At 42.9% G+C, this 15,401-nt stretch overlaps 1 protein-coding gene across 1 annotated transcript in view; it reads right to left on the bottom strand.

Annotated features, from left to right (window-relative positions):
- RAB31 (RAB31, member RAS oncogene family) overlaps window positions 1-15,401 on the bottom strand; it is a 123,539-nt gene that overhangs the window by 76,486 nt on the left and 31,652 nt on the right. The gene's annotated exons all lie outside the window — the stretch shown is intronic.

The raw sequence follows: 15,401 nt of genomic DNA, 5'->3' as shown, positions 1-15,401 counted from the left end.
CCAATCCCTATACATCCCAAGCACTTTTACCAGACAGATACTTGAGCACTGAAAAGGGTCTGATATCTATAAACCACAGTAACTGTCACCTAAAAAAAGGCATCATAAAAGCAGAAAACATTATTAAACTCAAATCCATAATACGCTGCTTTTACTGCCACACACTCTATAGATGCCCTTTGGGGCACGGCGAGAGCAGATCTCACCCAAATCTCCGCCTTCACCCTCTGTTCCAGGGAAGACAAGCTAGCTGCTTATCTGTGGAATGAAACCTCAGTCAAGCACAAAGAGGAGGGCAGGCAGGGGAAATCTGCCTGAAGATTCTATTAAACACACCCTTTTGCTAAGCACAAAAAAAGGGGGCAAATCAAGCTAGCAATTTAAGAAAACCCAACTCTAGACATCTTACTGCAGTTAGGAAACCAACCCAAAGAATTATTAATAAAGTGTCAACAAATGTCAATAAAAAGCTCTGAGCATTTCCAGGAACAATACTTTCATCTATGGTTGGTTTGAAACGCATATGTTATAACAAATGTTTCAAAATCCATTTACAAAGAGGAACTAACAACACATATGATAAAAATGGAACTTAGCTGTCTCACATTCAAAAAGGTAAGTTTTCTCTATCTACCTCATTAGGGAAAACACTCCTTACAGAACTAATTTTAGACATATAATTAGTATCAGTGAACTTAAGTATTTAGGATTAATGTCCCATGGATGTTAATGAGCACTGCTTCGAAATATCCACAATTCTCTACATGCAAGAATCTCAAGCCCAGAGAATAAGGAGTCATGTTTGAGGTCAAACTGGCCATGAGAGAGGTAAAAAAATCCGACTAGAGAATAGGGAAAATAGCCAGGTGTGGTGGGTGCGCCCGTAGTTCCAGCCGCTTGGGAGGCTGAGGTGGGAGGATCACTTGAGCCCAGGAGCCCAAGGCAGCACTGCGCTATGACTGCACCTGTGAATTGCCACTGTACTCCAGCCTGGACAACACAGCAAGATGCTCTCTCTCAAAAAAAAAAAAAAAAAAGGCAAAAAAGAGAATATGAAGAAATAAGCAGAAATGAAGCACATAAAAGCCACAAGAAAGAGGTGCTTAGATGGTAAAAAGGGGAACACACACACACACGTGTTCACACACTCATCTCCCCACAATAGCCCCCACTCAGTCCCCACAACAGCCATTTTTAAAGGGGAGGAGAGACATCATCCACAATTCCCACGTAAGGAACTTAAGGATTTGCCCTGGTCCTGTAACTACTAAAGGCAGAGCCAAGACTCTGGCCTTGGCTTCCCCATCTCTCTCTCCAGAAGGCATGCAGCAGGAACTCAGGCACTCACTCACTGCCCATGCTGTCAGCAGTACACAGGGATAGGGATAAAAAGGTTAGGTCCTGATTCCTGCAGTGAGGACACTTACAAATGAGACTTAACTGTACAAAGCAATCGAAGGCAGGAGGTTAGGGTGATGGTGACTGAACTGCTGCCAGGCAATCCCCAGCACATCAACTAGATTGCTCATGGCTGTGCTCCAAATGGGCATTTGCTGGCTAAATCATCTGGACTGCAAATATGCATTTTTCCACTGAATTAATGCAGTAAATAAAGAAGGGTTCTTTCCCAAGCTTGCCACTAAACTACAGCACTCCATATTGTAACCCCACATCCACTTATGAGAAGCACTGTTTCCACTGGGAAGCTTACTCTACTTTCAAACAGAATTTCAACCCCCTGTGACCCCATCCCGACTCCAGGCCTCCAGAATAAGCGGAGCACTGCAGGACTATAAAACCTTTGGGGAACAAATGGCCTAATGGATTTGGAGTCCAGCAATACTGCCAATAGTATAAATCTTTCATAGGAGCAGGGATGAGCAAAATAATCATACTGACAATGAGAAAAGCTGGCATTTACCGGCCACATAAAAAGTTCCAGGCACCAAGCTAAGCACTTTATATGGAAGAGCACCAGCTGTTATCTCTCCAAATATTACTTGTGCTCCATTAAATCTCTCCTCTCCTTATGGAACTCTAATTACGCCTATGTTAAACTTTTTCACCTTATGTACTCTAGTATTCTTTATTTTCCATCTCTGTGAGTTTCTCTGATTTTGGAAATTTTCTTTTGATCTACCTCCCAGTTCTTTCTACAGATGTAGCAAATATGATGATAAACCTATTGATTTTCTAATATAAATTATTATATTTTTCAGTTGTAAATTTTTTATTTTATTCATTTTATAGTTTTCAATTCTTTGCCAAATTTTTAAATCTTGATTTTTATTTCCTTAAACATGTTAAACATTCATATTTTGCTATCTATGCCTGATAATTCCATTATTTAGATGTTCTGTGGGTCTGTTTCTATTGTCTGTTGAAAGGTTTCCACTCAAGCTGCTTGGTCTTCTCCTCTCTCTAGGTATGTCTGATTAGACCTTAGCATCATCGTCCTAAAGGAAGAAATCCGGGCAACTTGCCCAAGGGCATGTGTCCAGACTGGGACACTACCTGGGTCTTCTCAGACGCTGAGATCAATGTTTAAAAAGAACGATGGTCTTTTGGTTCTGGAACATAATTTACCCTGAAGAAACTGTCCCTAGTAAGAAAATATTTATATTAAAAAATACTGTCCCTGGAAATGGGCATTTATTGAAACCTTAAAATCTGTACCCCCATAATATGCCAAAATAAAAAAAAAATAAAATAAAATAAAAAAATAAAAAAATAAAAAATAAAAAAATAAATAAAAAAAAAAAATACTGTCCCTTACTGCTATTGTTAAATTTATTTTCCTCTCGTTATTCCAGAGTTGGCAGATCTGGCAACGCCGAGGTTCAGCAATCCTTCTGTCACAAGGTGCTCTGGCTTCAATGGCGGGTGGCGTCCCCTCCTTCGTGATGCAAAGGAAGGTTCTGCTACTGAGTTCTAGGACAACCAGAGTCCCTGACATTATCAGGAGTGAGAAAAGCAAAGTGCCAGAGGCGCCATCTCTCTCCTAGCCTAGCACTTACAGAAGACCTTATTGTCACCCTCACTTGCACTTTTCGGATCAGTTAAAGAAGGAAAAGAAGAGGAACATGATTTTTAAATGGGGAAGAAAAGCAATTCCATAACTCCTTTACTTCTGTTTTTCTTAGAATAGCTCCACTGCTTCTTGACATTTTCAGAGAGCATTTTGTCCCAATGTACAAACTCTGTGCAGCTAAGCAGAAATTTCAGTTTATCTAATGAGTCTTAGAAAGTGTGGCCCTTAACTATTAAAAAAAAATTAACACAGTTTTTTACTTAAATCACACTTCCCGCCAAAGGAACCAACTGTCCTTTGCCACTTTTCTTTCTTTACAAGCAACACGTGTGCAAGCTCTTCACTGGGCAGGATGGATCATTTGACAAGTGACACAGACACAAGCTCCCACCTCCCAGAGGGAAAATCCACTGAGCAAGCAGAATACCTGGCTTACGAAGGCACCAATCTCCATCCAAACTTTGGATTTTTATGATTATATTCTGCAATTTTTTACAAAACAATATTTATGTCCTGAGTTGAAGATCTAGCAAAAAGGGATAAATAATGATCATAATTGCAGTAGGCACTCCCAGTGATCTCCACCCCCTGGTATTCACGTCCTTGTGACCTGGACCCCCTGACTTGCTCCTCAGAAAGGAAATACAGCAGAAGTGATGGATGTCACTCTGCCCTCTTTCTCACACTCCTTCTTGCTCTCTTTCTTGTCTGATGAAGCAAGCTGCTGTGTGTGTACAGAGAGGACATAAGGCAAGGGACTGAGAGAGGCCCCAGGGCATGTCTACAACAGGCTATCAGGAAGTGCACGCTGCCAACAACCACAGAGGGACTTTGGAAGCAGACCCTTTCCCAGTTACATTGTGAGGTGACTGCAGCCCCAGCTGACACCTGATTGCAGCCCACTCAGCCATACCCAGATTCCTGACCCACAAAAACCAGGAGATAGTAAGTACTTGTTGTTTTAAGCTGTTAAGTTTTTGGGACCACTTGTTACCCAGCAATGGCTAACTATTGCAGATGTAATGAAGAGAACATATACTGACTCTGTCCATGCATGTTGCATGTTTAATCCCTGCAACAACCCCAATGAAGTAGGGTTACCCCCATTTTGCAGATTAGGAAATTAAGGTTTAGAGGAGATCTGTGATGGGTTGAAGAATGAAAAATTTTATAGGACTTATGAGGCTCTAAGAGCAGTGATTCTGAATATTCCTACAGGAGTCCACTACCTGGGCCATGGGAAAAAAAAGAGATTACGTTGCTTTAACTGAAAAACCTATTTCAGAGTGATTCAAGCACTAGTGATGAACCTAACGTCAGCCAGTGAAGTCAGCATAGATAGAGCAACCAGGTAAAGCAATAGTTCAGTCTAAGAATCAATCTCTAGGGAAGATGTCACAGCATCCAAGATCAGAAAACAGAATTGGAAATTTCAGAACTTGCTTTTAAGATCTCATTCTAGACATTTCAGAAGTGCTTTGAGTAGCCATTAACACAGCTCCCTGTGAAGGGATTCATCGTTTTTTTATTTTTTATTTTTTTGAGACAGAGTCTTACTCTGTTGCCTGGGCTAGTGTGGGGATTCGTCGTTTTATTAAGTGCTCTTTCATCTCATTAGAAAAACCCTCCTTCATTTTCTATCATTCCCATACACTGTGACTCAACAGGGAATCAACACTGGGATGAGGCTCTTCCAGTTCCTCCCATCTCCCCACCCACACACATCCTCAGTGGGGACCATGACAAGACATCTTAGTGGAAACAGGAATGTTCTTCCACCCAGCAGGTTGGCCACGGCCAGATATTTAGTGCTCGGACCTGGGTATGCAGAGGGAGAAAGGAAGCGTGGACGCATCCCTGGAGCTCACTTCATCATCTCTCAGCTTTAGGTATCCTGATATTAACCCTTTGCATAAAAGACAGCTCATTGGATTGATCCTAAAGCAATGGAGAAATTGTGTAATAGCAAAGTCTTAGATGCAAGGCAAGAACACAATGGCCCTTAACCCACCCTAGTGCTCCCGAGGATGTGCTCGCAGGGACCACCTCGGTCCCATGCTCCCTCTCTCCCCTCTCTCAGAGGCCTCTGATGCAGATACAACCCTGGTAACTCACACATCAATATATTGGAGCCTCAGCACCCAAAGATCACTCGTGGTACTTTCCCACTGTTAGAACTTGATGGCTCTGTCATTATTTCTACCACCAGAAAGAGGCAAAATTAAACCTTCCATCCAGGTAAGAGGCCGACTATGTACAGAAAGGGCTCCGCAGGTGACACCTCCCTGTCACCTCTCTTCTGTCTCAACCTCAGGCAAGCACATGCCTCTTTGGCCTCAGCATCTCTGGGATGAGGGTGAGAAACAGATCACGGACCTCAGGCATCTAATCTCCCCTCAAAGCACATGGATACCTTTGGATGGTTGATTTTTACCTGGTGAGAAGGTCCCTCATAAGATTCTCAATGTAATCTATGATCTAAATATTAATAGTTTTAAGATCTGCTGAATAGATAGATGTCACCTAAGTGCCTCCTACTGTATAGAGCCAAGCTCCATGTTTTGGGCCACTTTCCTGATCTCTGAATGTCTAAGCTCAAAGCAACACTGGGTCCAAACCCTGCGAAGGAGAGAACTACTACCACTTACCCACCTCAAATCCACATACTGCTTGCTCTCAAAGGCTACAATTGCCCTACTTCCTGTCCCGTGCACCAGGGCAATTCTGCAGAGCTTGTCCGTTAGGCCGTCCTGAGGTCCCCCCCATGCTGCTCTTTTGGAGCAGAGGCCCTGGCAGCAGTGGTCATCCTTGTGGCCATCCTCATGGGGTCACACGCACACACACAGGTACAGACACACAGCTTGGAACTCAGAATCAGAAGTACCAGCCCACGTGTCACTTGCTTGACACTGGGAGGGGAAGAACACAGCTTTTGCTCGCAGGCCCCACGTCCCTGCCCTCACAGAACTCCAGGCCCAGTGCACAACCCAGATGAGTAAGCTGGAAAGTGCCATCTACTGTGGTAAGTGCTGGGAGGGACACACGGGGACCGATAACCCACCCTGGAGAGACCAGGGGAGGCTTCCCAGAGGCAGGGAACTCCCCACAGCAGGCCTGCCTCACTGCTGGGCACTCTGGCTTCTCAGAGCTCCCCTTGAGAGCTCCAACCCGTCCCCCACCCCCCATGCCCGTGCATCTGTTTCCAGATGTTTCTCTGATCTTCCATCTCCTCCTGCCAGAAACTTGGAAGCAAGGGAGGGAGTATGTCGGAGATGGGGAAGTTGGACCTGCACAGTTTGAGAAACCCCTTACCTCCTCTACCACCTCCCATAACTGTCACACTAGCATGACTACCTCATGGCTTTAAAGTTCCTCCAGTGCACTCATATGCGGAAGTTAAAAAAAGTTCAACTCATTGAAGTAATGAGTAGCACAGAGGATATTAGAGGCTGGAAAGGGTAGGGAGAGAGGGGAATAGGGAAAGATTTGTTAAAGGATACGAAACTACAACCAGCCAGGAGGAATATGTTCTAGTGTTCTATAGCACTGTGGGATGATTATGCTTAACAATAAATAATATACAGTTTCACATAGCTAGAAGGAAGATAATGAATGTTCCCAACACAAAGAAATGATCAATGTTTGAGATTGTGGATGTGCTGATCACCATACACTACATGTATTGAAGCATCACTGTGTACCCCATGAATAAGTACAATTATTATATGTCAATTAAAAATGAAATTTAAAAAATCAAATTCTTCCAATCATCCACCATTTCTGCAAATATTTAAGAGGGCAGATTATTTTGTATCTTTACAAAATACAAACAAAAGTCATCAATGAATTTCTGACTCGAGGGAAATCACTATACCCTTAACCTTCAATCTAAGGCTCTTCGGAAATAAATGTTATCACTCTTAGTTTAAGAAACTTTCCCAGGAAACATGAGGCAGCCTAAATCACAGCTACCAGAAGAATCCATCCCACCAAGCAGCCTCTGCGCAGAGAGCAGCAAAAGCCCCCTCTTCTTCCTCCTCCGTCATCCAGGTCTGCTAGGGTCAGAGATGGGGCACGCTAGTGTCTTTCCCTCGTTCAAAAAGAGAAAGTGGGGTGCGGCTCCCGGGACTGGGATGAAGACAGAATCAGATTCGGACGTGGGCAGACTTCCCACTAACAGCACACATCAGTGCACTGCTGACCCTGAGCGGCAAGGCCATGGAGATGCACTCTCTGCCTCCTGGACAATGTCCTCCTCCACTGCTCCCAGCCAAAGACAAGCTGAAGGTCAAAGAGGAAAACAAGTGAGGGCAGATCAGCTCCTCACTGCCGCACCAGACAGCACAGCATCGAGCTAACACCACGTCATTAATCCTAAGGTACAGCCCTGGCTCACAAAAAATGCCTCCAACCCGCCCAGCACAGAAGACTAATCTGGACCTGGCCAGACAGTAGGAAGCTCCTGCTGATGGAGGTTGAGACCAAGGGCAATGAAATGAACCTGGCCTGAAAAGCAAGTGCACGTGGCCAGGTGGGTTGAAACTGCAGCACAAAGTGGTGACTCAGGGAAAATTAAAGTGGAGGCAGTCACAGACATCAAGGTAAAACGGAGCTACTGAGCTTCCAAGTTCCGAATCATGATTATCAACTAGCTACAGACAACACTAATCATGCTGTAAGAAACGAGATGACAGTTAACGTTCTGTTAAGCTTACTTTGTGCTATACTCTGCCTTAACCTGCATCATCTCTTTTAATCTTCAACCCAGTTCTATGGAGATGTGTTACTATGACTCCTTACAGTTGGGAAAACAGGTTCAGGGGGGTAAGCAATTTCACCTGGTCTGTGCCCTAGAAACCGGGCTGTTCACCTCCATACCATACCTTCCCCTGCCTCTTCATGAACACCGTGCCAGTTCATGTGATGAGCAATCCTGTGATGGGTCCCGGTGATACAAACAGGTATGATGGTGTGTTTATTCTTCCGTGTGCCACTGGAGGTCCTATAGGATATGCAGTTGTCCCTTGGTTTCAGTGGGGGAGTGGTTCCAGGACCCCCCTCAAATACCAAAATCTGCAGATGCTCAAGTCCCTGATGTAAAATGGTGTAGAATTTGCATATAACCTACACATATCTTCCCATACACTTCAGATCATCTCTAGCTTACTTATAATACCTAATACAATGTAAATGCTATGTAAATAGTTGTTATACTGCATTGTTTAAGGAATAATGACAAGAAAATTCTGTACAAGTTCAGCTCAGGCAGTTTTTTTTCCCCTAAATATTTTCAATACAAAGTTGTTGAATCCACAAACATGGAACCCAGAGATCTGGAGGGTGGACTGTATCCTATAAACACATAAAATGCACAGTCAAGATATAGTGCTAGACCTCAAGGCCTTAATGGGGTGGAGTTTTTCAATTCATCTTCATGACACAGAGTGACAGCAGCCACACACCCTTTGCAGGGACAGTTGCCCCTCCTGTCTTGGGTGAGACTGCTCAGGCCCAGTGGCAATTTACTTGCACCTCATAGTTCTCTGGCTTATAAAGGATTCCTCATGCAGGATACACTAGGACACACCCTTCGCCAAAAGTTTGAGAAACTAAAACAACGGCCTTTTTTATCCTACCCTACGTGCTAAAAGCTTTTTGGTTCACAGAGCACTACCAAGGTCCTTACTGCATCAGATCATCACAGGGATGATGGGACATATCACTCTTCCCATTTTACAGATAACCTTGCGGTCCAGCACAATTCAGTCACGCCCCTTGCAGAAGTGGAGGTGGGGCCAGTTTCCAGGCCTCCATTTCCTAGTACTTTCTTTCCCCATCACTAAAAGACTTTCAGTCCACATCCTGAGTCCTGAAGAAGTCAACAAAGCCTTATAAAAAGGATCTCAGCACATTGGTCCAGGAGGGGCCTTCCAAGCTAGGGAGGGAAATCTCCACAGCAAAGGTACCTGCTCAGTCCATTTTCTGTTGCTTGGAACAGAATACCTGAAACTGGGTAATTTATAAAGAAAAGAAAGTTTATTTCTTACAGTTATGGAGGCTGGGCAGTCCAAGGTAGTGGGGCTGTATCTGGTGAGGGCCTTCTTGCTGGCAGGGACTCTCTGCAGAGTCCCAGGGTGGCACGGGCTTCACACAGCCAGGGCTGCATGTGCTAGCTCAGGTCCCTCAGGTCCCTCCTCCCGTTGCTCTTGTGATAAAGCATCAATCCACAAATGGATTAGGGCAGGGCGCTCGTGACCCAATCAACTCAAAGGCCCCACCTCTCAACATACTGGGCATTAATTAAGCCTCAACAAGAGTTTTGGAGGGGACAAATATTCAAATCATATCAGTATCTCAAATAAAGCTGCTTATGTCTTATAAATGAGCAACTTTGGTTAATTTTTATATTAAAATGGTTTTATGCAGATAAGTATGGACAGCGTGGTAACAATCCCACAGCACAATCACTTCTTTCTCATGATGATATGAGGATATCAGTGAATGCTGGAACCATGAAATTCCACTTGTGGATACCTCAAGCTCTATGCATATAAATCTCTTTAGGAAGTTTATTTTAGGGTCAGGAAAGAAAATGTGTAGTACATTTCTGATCAAGATATGACCTGTCCCTTGTCTGAATCACTGAATATTCCCAGAGCTATTTTGGGTGAACATTCTATATATTGTCTAAGCATTCCACAGAGCGAAGGTCTCCAAACTGCTTTCATCGCACATCTCTAATCATAAAAAAGCTCGTAAGCATCCTCTAGTATGTATATATTCATTTATGAATTGCGTACATGCACTACTGTACTAAGATACCATAGCACACGTACAACATATACAGAAACAGAAATTGTAAAAGAACGATGCTATGGCAACAGGATCTCAATACAGTGCCCCCCTAAACACAGAAATCAACTGGATGCTGGAACTGCCATAAGCTGCAGCTGCCCTCAGACCTCCAGGTTTCACAGTTCTGTTCATCAAAAGGGCCTGCTGGTGTCAGACAGATCTATAACAAATCAACGCAAGTGCGATGGGAAAGGACACTCAGTGTGTCCTTCCGCACAGAGACCAAGCTCCTGTGCGAAGAGGAGGCTGGAAGCACCTTCTTTGACTCCCTCAGGGGAGCCAACAAGGCGGGAAGCTGGCGTGCAGAGAGGAGTTAAGCCAAGCAGCCAGAAGACAGCACTCCCAGGACTACCAGCAATTCTAGTACATTCCCTGTCTTTCTGGGCCCTTCTGCACTGCAGCCTTTGGGTTCCATGGAACACTCTTTTGTTTTGTTAATTGAACCCTGGGGCATGTTGTGAGTCCCTAATGTCCACAGCTGGGCAGCAGGCTACCCTCATCTGAAGCTTCAGCCCCCAGGAGGAAACATCCCAAGGATTTTAGAGATGAGATGAGCCCTGGTCACACCCTTTCCCATTCAGCACCTTCACTTTGCTATTACAGCATTAAACACCATTTATATTTACATGCATTAGCTCAAGCTTCTGCTACAAGTATTGTTTCAATGTCCAAACCAGAACTTAATAATGTGCTGCTCTACCAGTGTGGCTGGAGAGTGATGCATCAAAATAATGACTTCTCCCACCTGGAAAGAAGTCGCCATGCAGACCTGTGAAGGATCACTATGGTCTGACGTCAGGGCCTTGCTCACATCAAAGCATCGGGAGTGTCACTCAACCACGTCTATGCTCAGCGTAACTAATCTGCACCACGGGCCACGGTCATGGCTTAAAGGCACTGCTCCACACAAACTCAGAATGTAAGTCATGGAAAGGTATGTGCATCCCCTAATCTGCCAGGGAATGTTCATTTTACATTCCAGCTTTGCAAAACTACAACTGACTTTAGTTTTAAAAGAAAATACACATGCTAGGAAAGATGATGACTTATTCCAGGAGTGAAATCATTCTGGTTTCAATTTGGACCCTTCTGTCTGTTCAGGTCTTGACTCTGGGGAGCAAAGATACACTGGCCCCTTCCCCACCCATTTCTCTCTCATGCAGACGGGAAGATTGCAGTTAGATTGAGACAACCAGGCCAAAAGTTTACAGATGATAATTTGGTCAGATGAACCAAAGGAAGTATGTTTCTTCACTTAGTGGTTTGCACAAATTCAGAGGTCAAGAAAAACATTGCAGACTTCTGCTCTACCGTGATCTGACCCTACAGCTCTAGCAGCTAATTTCAAACTTTGGTTTCCTACCCATAAATCTGGTGTCCTACTCAAATTGGCATAAAAGAGAATTTCCAAAGTGTCTGTGGCATGTGAAAACATGCTGGCAAATCTTACAGTAATCCCCTATTTCGTGTGCCACTGCCTGTACTGCTCCCAAAAAAGGATTTGTATATTTAAGAATGAATTCCCAGAATCCCAGTGTGTGCCAAGCCTGCATTTTTACCACAGGCTAGGATCCTTCTAGATGAATATCCTTTTCTGTTAAATGGATCTAAATGGCAAACTCTCTCTCCAGTGGCCAAGAACACCAGGGCCAGCCGGACGCACAGACAGCAGCAGCGTCCAGCCGTTCCGCTGACCAAGGAAAAAAGCTTTGCAGCTTGGGTTTTCTATTACGTTTCATCTTGATTCTAGGTCCAAACCAGCTAGTTGTTTATGCTCCCTCAAGCCAGTAGCAACAAGGCTGTCTGGCATAACACGCTTGCCATTTCTTCCCTGCTTCACAAAAGCCAGGACACAGATGCCCAGAAGATGACTGCCTCACTGCTACACCTCCACAAAGTCACAGTGGGCTCACTCCTGCTCCTGGGCCTGTTCCCGTGAAACTTGTTTCTTAGCTGGGGTTACAGCTACGTTCTTATCTGGAGCTCAGTTCGGGGAGATGCAAAGGCCCAGTGTGAAGAAAAGAAAGAAGGAACAAAAGGGCCCGCTAGCTGGGGTCCTCACGCCCCCTCTCCCCCCCCACCCCGGGCTGTTCACCTTAGTCTCAGTGTGACGCTCACTCATGTAGCACTGGGACTGCCCTCCCCTTCAACACGGAAGAATAGTCTACAGAGATTGTTGGGGGGTTTTTGTATCTACTCCAAGCTATAAAAATTATAGGCACCCTCTCTTCTGGACTAAGAGATCAAGATCTGGCGGCCATTCTTGGGGACAATCTTGCAAACCTTATTCATAACTGTATTATTCTTCTTAGTTATTCCCTACCTCCTCCAATTTGAGGAAGACAATGTAAAGGGAACTCCAATACGGCAGAGACCGCAAGAGCCCTGCAGTGTGAAACTCAGACAGAACACACACTAGGGACCACTTTGACAAAACTAGACCAGAAAACAGCAACCAAAAAGTAGAAGGTACGTAAACTACAAATTATGATAAATCCCAGCACTCCCACAAGCTCACTGTGTCGGGGGACAGAATTTCGTGTTGATGAGAGCCTGGGCTCTGGGATCAGATGCACTGAACTTAAATCTCTCACTGGGTGTGTCTGTGCTTCCTTCCCTCATCTGCAAAATAGGGCAACGGTAGACGCTGCCTCGCAGGACTGCTGTGAAGATTAGGCAGGACAACATGCCTACAGCACTCAGAAAGGGGCTGGCACAAGGCAAATGTTCAATGAACACTGCTTATCATGGTGAGGATGCAGCCGCTGAAATGAATAAAGTACATCTGTGGGTGCTGGTAAGTATGAAAAGAGCTCCAAAGGTATATAGAGGGGAAAAAGCCAAAGCAAATCTGTAATAACACCTTTATTTAAAAAAAAAAAATTGTGTAAGCACAAGCACATAACTATGAAACAGTTTCTTTAAAAAAAAAATCACAAGAACATATTAACAGTGATTGTATTAAGTAGAGAAGCCTTCACTTTCCAGTCTGTATCTTTCTTTATCATTTGCATTTTGTAATCCTATACAGTATATTCTTTGTATTCATTTTTAAATGTTAACAGATGTGATCTATGTGGAGGGCTTAGGGTACACATTTTGTATTCTTCTTTAAGCTTCTCTATATAAATATAACTTTTCACACTAACATTTTCTCCCCACACTGCTGTCCCCAAACCTTCAAATTGTCAAAAGTGATGGTCGTTTTTAAGTCATTTTAAGACCACTGCCTAAGTCACCAATTCTTGCCTCTGTGAGGTATGCCACATGTAACCTGTATTAATCAGAGTTAACATAACAAAGCTGATGGGTAGGGAGGTTATTCAGGAAACTCACTGGAAATTGTGCAAAATCCTGGGAATTCTGGGGAGTGTGTTTCCTGTGTGACGTCATCGGCTATGGGTGTTATACGTGCCCCGTGTTTTGGATGGGAAAATATTGAACGCTGTTGATCTAAATCTTCCTCCCCTTAGGCGCTAACCACTCACATTTAAACCATATGTAATTTTTTTTATTGTGGTGCAATTCACGTAAAATAAAATTAATCATTTTAACTATTCAGTGGCATTTAGTACATCCACAATGGCTGCAACCACCAGTTCCAAAACATTTCCTTCACCCCAACACAACTTCATAGTCACTAGGTAGTTATTCCCCATTCCGTTCTCCAAATGCCTGGGAATCACAAATCTACTTTTCTCCATGGATTTACCTATTCTGCACATTTCCTATGAATGGAATCATATAATATGTGACCTTTTGTGTCTGGTTTCTTCCATTTAGCATAATGTTTTCAAGGTTCATCCAATTGTAGCATGTATCAGTATTTCATTCCTTTTTATGGCTGAATACTATTTCATTGTATGTATATACCACAATTTGTTTGCCCATTCATCATTGATGGATATTTGAGTTGTTTCCACCTTTTGGCCATTATGAATAGTGCTGCTATGAACAGTCTTGTGTAAGTATTTGAAATAATTTTTTCAATTCTTTGTGGTATATACCTAGGAGCAGAATTGCTAGACCACATAGTAATTCTATGTTTAACTTTCTAGAGAACCACCAAACCACTGGTTTCCACAGAGGCTACACCATTTTAAATTTTCACCAGCATTTAAATTTCTCCACATTCTCATCAACATTTTTTTAATTATAGCCATCTTTGTGGGTATGAAGGGGTATTTCATTGTGATTTTAATTTGCATTTCCATAATGACTAATGATATTGGGCATCTTTCCACATACTTCTTGGGCACTTGGTACTTTTTCTTTGGAGAAATGTCTATTCAAACCCTTTGCTCATTTTTTTAATTGGGTATTTTATCTTTTTGTGTTGAATTGTAAGTATACTTTAGATAGATAGATAGATAGATAGATAGATAGATAGATAGATAGATATAGATAAATAGATAGATACTAGTCCCTTATCAGACATTTGACTTGCAAATATCTTCTCCCATTGTGTAGGTTGTCTTTTCATTTTCTTAATATTGTACTTTGATGCACATAAACTTTTAATTTTGATGAAGTCCAATTTATGCATTTTTCTTTTGTTGCTTATACGTTTGTTGCCATATCTAAGAATCCACTGCCAAATACAAAACCATGAAGATTTTACCCTATGTCTTCCATTAGAAGTTCTATTATAAATTCAGCTCTTATACTTAGATCATTGATCCATTTTAAGTTAATTATTGTATATATCTAATTTAGGGGTCCAACTTAAACATGTGGTTATCCGGTTGTCCCAACTATTTGTTGAAGAAACTATTTTTATTCTGTTGAATGATCTTAGCACTCTATTGAATATAAGTCAACCACAGATGTATGGATTTATTTCTGAAATCTCAATTCTATTCCATTGGTCTTATCTTTATGCCAGTACTATATTGTTTTGATTACCACAGCTTTGCAATAAGTTCTGAAATCAGGAAGTGTGAGTCCTCCAACTCTGTTCTTCTTTTTCAAAATTGTTTCGGCTACTTGGGGGCTGGCCCCCTTGCAATGCTATATGTACTTGAGAGTCCGCTTTTCTATTTCTGCAAAAACGTCATTTGAATTTTGTTGTTTTTGTTGTTGTTGTTTTGGAGACAGGATCTCATATTCTGTTCTCTGTTCCCCAGGCTGGAGTGCAATGGTGCAATCCTAGCTCACTGTAACCTTGAACTCTTGGGCTCAAGCAATCCTCCTGCCTCAGCCTCCCCACCATGGGAATTTTGACAGGGATTGCATTGAATCCGTTTATCACTTTGGATAGTATTGCCATCTTCACCAAAAGAAGTCTTCCAATCCATGAACAGGGATGTATTTTGATTTAGTTAGGTCTTCTTTGATTTATTTCAGCAATGTTTTTTAGTTTTCAGTGTATGCTTTTTTCAAAAATTGAGACAGGGTCTTGCTCAGGTTAGTCTTGAATTCCTGAGCTCAAGCAATCCTCCTGCCTTGGCCTCCCAGAATGCTAGGATTATAAGGCACGAGCCACCTCACTTGGCCCTTTTATTTATTTATTTTT

The sequence above is a fragment of the Microcebus murinus genome, chromosome 17 (genome assembly GCF_040939455.1).
Source record: "Microcebus murinus isolate Inina chromosome 17, M.murinus_Inina_mat1.0, whole genome shotgun sequence".
NCBI lineage: Eukaryota > Metazoa > Chordata > Mammalia > Primates > Cheirogaleidae > Microcebus > Microcebus murinus.
Note: the sequence above shows the minus strand (reverse complement) of the source record. Positions and strands in the feature narration are given on the sequence as shown.